Source organism: Alligator sinensis, unplaced genomic scaffold (assembly GCF_000455745.1).
Source record: "Alligator sinensis unplaced genomic scaffold, ASM45574v1 scaffold330_1, whole genome shotgun sequence".
Lineage (NCBI taxonomy): Eukaryota > Metazoa > Chordata > Crocodylia > Alligatoridae > Alligator > Alligator sinensis.
In genome coordinates this window covers 981733-989815 of record NW_005842178.1, presented here as the reverse complement: position 1 = coordinate 989815, position 8083 = coordinate 981733, and the positions used below count along the sequence as shown (strand labels likewise).

The 8083-nt window shown below is 41.7% G+C and overlaps 2 protein-coding genes across 8 annotated transcripts in view; one reads left to right on the top strand and one right to left on the bottom strand.

The window, feature by feature from the left end:
• The window catches only part of LOC102387189 (acyl-coenzyme A synthetase ACSM4, mitochondrial), a 25585-nt gene extending 25430 nt beyond the window's left edge, over positions 1-155 (bottom strand). For both annotated transcript variants that reach the window (XR_003094636.1, XM_006026131.3), the window contains exon 1: positions 33-155. The gene's annotated coding sequence lies outside the window, so the exon portion shown is untranslated. The remainder of the gene's footprint in view (positions 1-32) is intronic.
• PDILT (protein disulfide isomerase like, testis expressed) overlaps positions 1-8083 on the top strand; it is a 60231-nt gene that overhangs the window by 27682 nt on the left and 24466 nt on the right. The gene's annotated exons all lie outside the window — the stretch shown is intronic.

Below are 8083 nucleotides of genomic sequence, written 5' to 3'. Positions count from 1 at the left end.
TCTTTCCCTGCTCGGTATCATTACCTACTTACCAGCCCAACAGGATTCAGCACAGCAGTCCTGTTTTCATGCTTCCTCTCCAGTGACTTTGCAGCAGCTTTCAGCTCAGCACTGACTGTGTCCAGTGTCTGTTTTCTTTTAAAATTAAAAAACCCCCATAAAGCTTCTGACTTTACCTTGTAGTGCTGGGGCAGCTGAGCGAACTATGCAAATAAATCAAAGTCCTTGCCGAGCACAGAGCAATGACCCAAACACTCAGGTCCTTTTGGGCCTCTCCGCTTCTCAGCACGCTTTGGAAAAGGTTGTGCTCCTCAATAAGAAAATAAGGGAAGGGGTGACATTAAGAGGACAGAGTAAACAGAACTTGGAGCCTTTCTTTACCTTTTGTAAAAGAGCAGAATTAATTTTAACGGAGAACAGAAAATATAATAATACCTTAGATACTGCAATATTTTACGCTACCTCTTACCCTAAAATACTAGTGCCTAAAACACATTTGTCTAAGCTACCTTGCTCATGTGCCTTGTGCACATAACCTGTATGGTAACACACTTTTGAGTCATTGGTTCACCCATGCCTTGGACTCAACCTGGCACTCGGCTTGATAAAGAGGTAGATATCACACCCATAATGCTCATATTGGAGTATGAGCCAGAAATTACAACTAGCAATGCTACTGCACTCAGCAAGGCCATGCTCTCGGGACAATACCACCAAATGGCTCCTGGCCACATTCGTGTCACTTTCCCCTCTGGATTACAGCTTTGACAAAGAAGGACGTTGTGATTAATATTTAACTCTCCAAACCTTTCAGGATTTTGGACTCAGTCATTTTCTGTGCAAGATTGCCAACCTTTGGTAACTATAGGGAAAAACCCCCAGGATATATACATAAGCTGTGCAGGTGTTTTCAGGTTTCACTGCTGTTTTGCATTCTGAGAGTATTCCCCTTTCTAAAAGTCCCTACATGGCACAAAGTGAGGACCCAGACACTTAGCGCTAGTGCAATTTTTATTTGTTTGTTTTTTAAATAAACCTGGTGAGATGGGACAGCTGGTAGAAACCCTGCAATCTATGCATGTGACTGACAATCCAGACTGGGCATAGCTGTATTTTAGCAGGAACCCTGGGGACTGCTGCCATTCTTTTAGGCATCCATATACCACTTTTAGTTTTTGAGGTGCAAAAATGGAAAATAGTTGCATTAGACATTGCTGCTGTTCTGAACTTGTGAAAAAAGTCTGTTCTGCCTTCACCCCACCATTTCCAGTCCTGATCCTGTGCCCATTGCTTTATTTAAGTTATGTTTCCCCAAACCCTTAAATACATGCTGTATTGCTGAATGTTCCCAGAGAACTGCAGCCAAATCCAACTGCCATCAGGGTATAAAACCACCTCTCCTAACCAAAGCAGCATAGCTGGAGACTGAAGACTCACAGAGACTTTTAACATGGAGTGGCAGTCCTGGCTGGGCTGAGGACAGCAAAGATGTACATTATTTGGAGCATGGTGGGGACACTTTACAGTCACTACAGAGTCCATTGGATAAAAGAAAGTTACCTCCAAATGCCTTCTGTCTGGCACATTCCCTGGACCCTAAATCCTGTTGACAGGAAAAAGTGTAAGTTCCTCTCATTCCTTAAAATTTGGATGATGATAATTAACAGAGCAAATGCCATATACCATATTTTCCAAATAATACCAATAGTAGCCAAATTATTTCTCTTTCTAAATATAAGGGATGTCAATAGTATCTCACAAGTGCCTCAAGTAACTGTTGGCATGTGATGACTTTGTAAAAGCAACCAATGTAATGACGGGGTTGTAGAGATACCAGAAGACACTACCCAACATCAGAGGAGGGAAGAAATGCATTCAGAAAGAGAAGCTCCAAACATATGACTATATTGGTCAGACTAGCCTGAATTTGCTGCAGGGAATAAAAACATGTATTAATATCACAGCCCTCTCTTCCCATGGAAATTTCTTCAGCAAATTGTTCATTAAAAATCAAATCAAATCAATCAAAAGCATTGAATTTTGAATCAATATGTAAATCAGTAGATCAACATCCAATGGAGCATAAGTAATGAAAGCGGATAGCACAGTAGCGCTTACAACCAAACTGTTTGGGGCATATGTACGCAACAAGCATAAGAAGAACATATACATCTTATGCTGGGATTTTTAAAGGAGCCTATGAGATTTGGGAGGTCAGTGGAAATGGGGTCCCTAACTATTTTAAGCTCTTGTGCAATTCCCAGGCTTACTCCTCTGGGCCAGATCTTCTGAAAATGGGCATTGAAATCATGTCATCCAACATACAAGCCAAAAGAGAACAAGCCGAAGAAATGGGTTCGGGCCAGTAAAATAGATAACTAGACACTCTAGTTGTCCTTGGCAGAAAGAAGTCATTATTTGCATGTGCCATTCATGCATGTGTTAGGGATACAACTGGAATGTATCAGTGTTGGATGTTTGGGATATGGTAGAATGAATTTCCAGGATTTCAACTAATCCTTTGCAATGGCATTGTGCCTTTTAGTGAAGGATCTTAAGAACATTACAGACATTAATGACAATGCCTCACAACACTCATGTGAGTGAGATTATATTAGTCCACTTTAAAAGTATAGCAATTGGCACAGGAGATAATGGAACACATTTTGCACCACTGCAGTCCATGGAAGCCTTTCCACTGACCTTAGTTGCTCTAAGTACTTGCTCGAGGTCTCACAAAAAGAGTAGGCAGGACTAAAAATCAGTCCAAGGCATTAAGCACAAAACTGTCCTTCCCTTCAAGAATTTTCTGCAGACAAAATTATAGGTCTGCAGAGAAACTAAATGCAGCCTATGCACAGAAAATGAAAAGTGAAATCCTGTCCAGACCATACTAGAAAATATGAGCTAGGACATTGGCATTTATGCTTCTCCAGTAATCACCAGACTTATCAATACACAGTAGAATGAAACTGGAGGCAGATGACAAGATGGAAGATGAAGACTATTGTGTTTCCATGGGGATGCCTTCAAGAAATGCTCCAGGACCACTAAACACATGATTTTGGTAGTGGTTAATGTCATCTCTAATTTTTCACGTGATACTGTTATGCAATACTGTTATGTGCAAGTAGGATATTCTCGCAGTACTCAGGGGCTAGGGTCAGACATTCAAAAAGCCTGAGCCTGAATTGTTTAAAACAGTTTATGTGTAATGCCTATCTCTAGCTAGGGTCTCTGGTTTCAATTCCCAATTCTATCATATATTTTCTGTGTGCCTTTGGGCACAAAATGCTCTGTTTCTTTATGACAGAGGTATTTCTCTCACCCATGTTTAGGTTGTGACCCCTTCAGCACAGGGTCTATGTCTCACTGGGCATGTCGACATGTGCGCTTTAATGTGCAGTAGCCTATTTTACTGCACATTAAAGTGTCATGTCAAAAACCATGCTAATATGCTAATATACAGTAAAAAGAAGCTATTACACATTAAGCATCACTAAAAAAGGGTGCGCTTTCGCTACTGCACATTAGAGCTGCTTAATGCGCATTTATTTAGTACCTCACATTAATACCATGCTCAAGAAAAAGCGGCAATGGTTCTCTGGTTCACAAAAGTGGTTAGAAAATTAAAAGCTCTTTGGAGGCAAAGAGGGAACGCCAGAATAAAAAAGAACTGATGGAAAGTTGAAGGGGACTATAATCACTCAAGATATTTGGTAGATAAGCATGTGATGGATGCTCTCACCTGGTTTTCAAGTAATCAAGGGAACAGCATTTGTACTTGATGAAGAAGGAACTTCTAAATGTGTATGTCTGTGTGACCAGGCTACCTGCAGGCTGGATCTCTCCTGATCTTTTTGAATGCTCTCCCTTGTCAGATCTCATGATGTTACAGGATTTCTCTGGGTGGAACAATGTGATTCTTCCACTCTATGACTGGGATGTGGGCTATAGTATCCAGGTGCTAACTGTGATAATCTCAGCAGGCCTGAGCTCTAATCAGTCACAGCAGTTCTGCTCTATGGGAGTAATGATCAGTGGTGCTTGGAGGTGGTATTTCTTTGGAACCAAAGTATTTCAGAGAAAGCAGATCTTAAAAGAAGCAGGTTATGTGCATTTCAACCCCATTCAGGTTCATAATATCCTGGAAGCATGAGAAAGACCCTAAACTTCTTCCAATATTCTTGTGGCACCTGTACATGTCTGTGCCAAAGCTCACTGACAGGTCATTGTGCCCCCTCAGTACACAGCTCATTTAACTGATAAGTGACCCTGTGATCTCCTGATTCCTGTGATTGCCAAGCAGCTGTGCAACTTCAGGATGTGTTTGCAAGGAAGGCGCTATCCTGGAACAGGCCATTATCTTGGGAAATTGCTTATCTAGAGTCACTGTATGGTTCTGCTGCTTGTTTCCCCAACAGCTTCCTATTAAAAATGGCCAAAATGTTCAGATAGAAATTTTAAAAAACTTGTGGAAACAATACAATAAGTTTCTCTCATCGACCTGGCCGCAAACACAATACTCACAAAATTATTATGTCTCAGTATGTTTACATTACATAGCAAATGTATGTGCACCACAGCCTGCATTACTAAAATGTAATACATACTGTTTGTGCGGGCCGGGAGCGGTCCGAGGCCCTCGGGGGCTTTCGCGGCGGGCTGTGGCCAGCAGCCCTGGCACGCGGGTCGGGGAATGCAGGCCGGCGGACTAGAATTAGGCACGGACGCGTAGCGGTTGATTAAAGATTATTTTACTTACACCGTAGATGGTCGCGGTGCAGGCAGGAAAACTTGCTTCAGTTGCAGTTACAGACAGGAAAGAAGAAGAGCGGACAAGAGTTCCTTCCACGCGAACTCTAGCCCAATCCGGTTGAAGGCTCTAAACACGCGAGCCCGTCATGTCAACCGAAGAAAACAACTCGGAGAAGAGCTCTGGATTCACTCACACGAAGTTTGCTAGGCTCCGTGGAACTTGCGCGCAGGGAAGGGGTTTGTCGAGGGATCGCGCTCAGCGACGGGGAGAGGCCAGAGGTTGATCAGACCCCTATAGCCTTCTCAAGGTACACGCTGGGTTCGATAGGCTCCGCAGCGCTTAGAGATCTTCACGAGACGTGAAGTTCTCCTCCTCCTGATGGTTGTGGAGTCCTCCAACTTGGGCGGAAACCGCTCAAGCCTCTTATACGGCTAGCAAGCCAATCACTAGCCGCCACGTGGGAATAATGTAGAACTGGCCAATAGTGGGACACAAATTTGCATGCGGGTGGTGGGAACTCCTTTGCACCGTGCACCTCTCTTTGCAACTGAGAAATGCACCCTGCAAAGAAAGCTCCGAGTGGCGGGAAATAATTTAGCAGTGCCGAAGCGTGCACACACAAAATCACACCCTTGGGTTGTGACACTGTTGTCCCCATTTTAAGTAAAAATAGACTACAAGCACTCAACGAACACTGCCTTACAGAACAATTTTGCGAATACTGTCTGTGGCCTGGCTGATGAGAGCTGTCTAACTATTATGACAGGGGCATCATTTATTGTGCCAAGAGGTCATGTTTTCTGTTAGATACCCTGGTTTTCCAGAGCAGACGCCTGGAACATAACAACTGTGCCATCATGGCCTGGATTAAAATTTTTATATAAAAAACTTAATCTGGAGAGCAAATATATTACTACATTTGTGGGTGGGTGGGTGGTGGTGGAGAAATTGATGAAACTAATTTTATAATTAGAAAAAAAGAAAAGCATATTGGAATCCTTTTGCAAACCCCAAATAAACCTATTTGCTGAAGCAGTCATTTTACAGGTGATTAGATTGCAATCAAACCCCATTTGTTTTATTTAAGCAATTATTTTCCTTTCACGACACTTGTAACTGAGTAACCAATGTGTAGGCACAAACTGTTATTGTCTTCTAACAAGAATTTGAAGCTTCTCGGAGGCCAGGGTAACACCTCCAGAGTATAAACTAAGAAAAGTTTACACGAGAAAGCATTTGGTAGAGTCTATCAGACTAATGTTTTGAGAAAATGAGGTTGTAACAGCTGCATTTTTTGGACTAAGTCAGCATTTCAACAAAGCAGATGGACAAACTCTGAAGTTAATGCCAAAGCTCTGATTAACTTAAGTAGAACATGGCTTCTGCCAAATATCTTGTATAGCAACTCAGAAGGAGTTTACTTTCTTTTTTTGATCCTTAGCATTGAGTGAGGTTTTGGAAAACTAGGGGTCAAAGGCATGTGAAATGCACTTCCACACGCTTCAAAAGAGGATGGAGCTAGACTGTTCTCAGTGGTGGCAGATGACAGAACAAGGAGCAATGGACTCAAGTTGCAGCAAAGGAAGTTTAGGTTAGATAGTAGGAAGTCTTTTCTTACTAGGAGGGAAGTAAAACACAGTAACAGGTTACTTAGAGAGGTGGTGCAATCTCCATCCTTGGAGGTTTTTAAGTCCTGGCTAAACATATCCTTGGCTGAGATGATCTAGTTGGGGCTGGTCCTGCTTTGAGCAAGGGGTTGGACTAGATGCCCTCCTGAGGTCCTTCCAACCCCAATTTTCTATGATTTGCATAACACAACCTAGACTCACTCCTTCCTTGTTGTGCAGTCAGATGAATGAAGTCACAGAGACTCATGGCCTGGAACAGGCCATTATCTTGGCCGATTATCTTGGGATATCATTATCTTATCAGCTCTCACTCATATGAGAGTCAAGAGTCCTATTGTTTTCCATGAATTTGATGCATGTGCTGGATGTTAAACACATCCTTAACATTTTGAATATATATTTGAATTATATTTACTAAGTTAATGCAATCGTAGGTGAGTAATAACATGGAACACAGATCCCATTAGGTTACATAAAGAAAAGTCATCCGATGTTCAAATGATATAAATTGGCAATGGACCATTCTTGCAAGGCTTTCCAAGCTGGCCTCCTTCCTCTGCTGATATAGAAGAGGCTAGGTCAAAAAAACTAATCTGAAAACGAGTTTGCTGGGTACTACTATTCATCCTCTTGATTGCACTGGTTGGATGGGGGAAATGATTGATGGTAGGGACTCAGGACGAGGATGATGATGAATTATGCAGGGAAATGTAACTGATCATTGAATTAGATTAAAAGTTTTATCTACCATTCATTTATGAGAATGCTAATGGAGATGATCACTCACTTTTTGGTACAATTATTTAAGGCAGTGTCTTGATTAGGTAGTCTGTAGAGATTTGTATTTGTTTGTATTTCTATGGAAGTAGAAAAGACATAAGATAAAAGAAGTCACACTGTTGGATTTATGATGCATAAATAACCAAGACTATCTGGAGTTTTTTTCATCTTTCCCTGTTTGAAAGGTATATTGATAAAGCTCAAATGCTGCTGTCAGGGATTGAAAGAAAAAGTTTCAAGACTTCACTCCTTTCTCTCTGTTAAATAGTAAAGCCAGCTAAATGAGGTGATAAGATATCTCAGCTTTATCAGCAGAAAGTTAAACTAACTTGCTTTTAAAGCCACATTGCAAAATCATATAGCTCTTGGCTCTTTATCTGTTATTTGCCTTTGAATTCAGAGCAGCTAGGTTTCATTCGTTTCTTTATACTGTCCCTTCTTTGTAATAATACAACCTATACCTGCACCTATACCTAGACTCGTAGTCCTTCCACTGCTCCAAAGCATGTGGACGTCAACCATTTGACCTAAAGGAAAAGCTGTCTTTGTGGTGACCTATAGACATTTGTTCATTCTAAACTGCAAGCAGTGGTATAGAGCAGAGGTTCCCAAACATTTTTTTGATTGTGTACCCCCTTCCAGATTTACCAGCTGCCAGTATACTCCTACCAGCATACGTCCGATATTTTAATGCTTTTAATGCCAATTATTATTATAATGAAAATTAAATCCACCATTACACAGTTTCTCCTGTGATAGAGGATTATGTGCATGTGCTCTTTTGCTCCATCTCTCCCTCTCATGTGCACATGCATTCATGCACCCCCGCCCCCCCAGCAAAATCAGTATCTGCGATGCGGAAATCTTCTACAGTGGAAGCTGCTCTGTATTCAGCCATTTGCAGCCAAAATCAGCT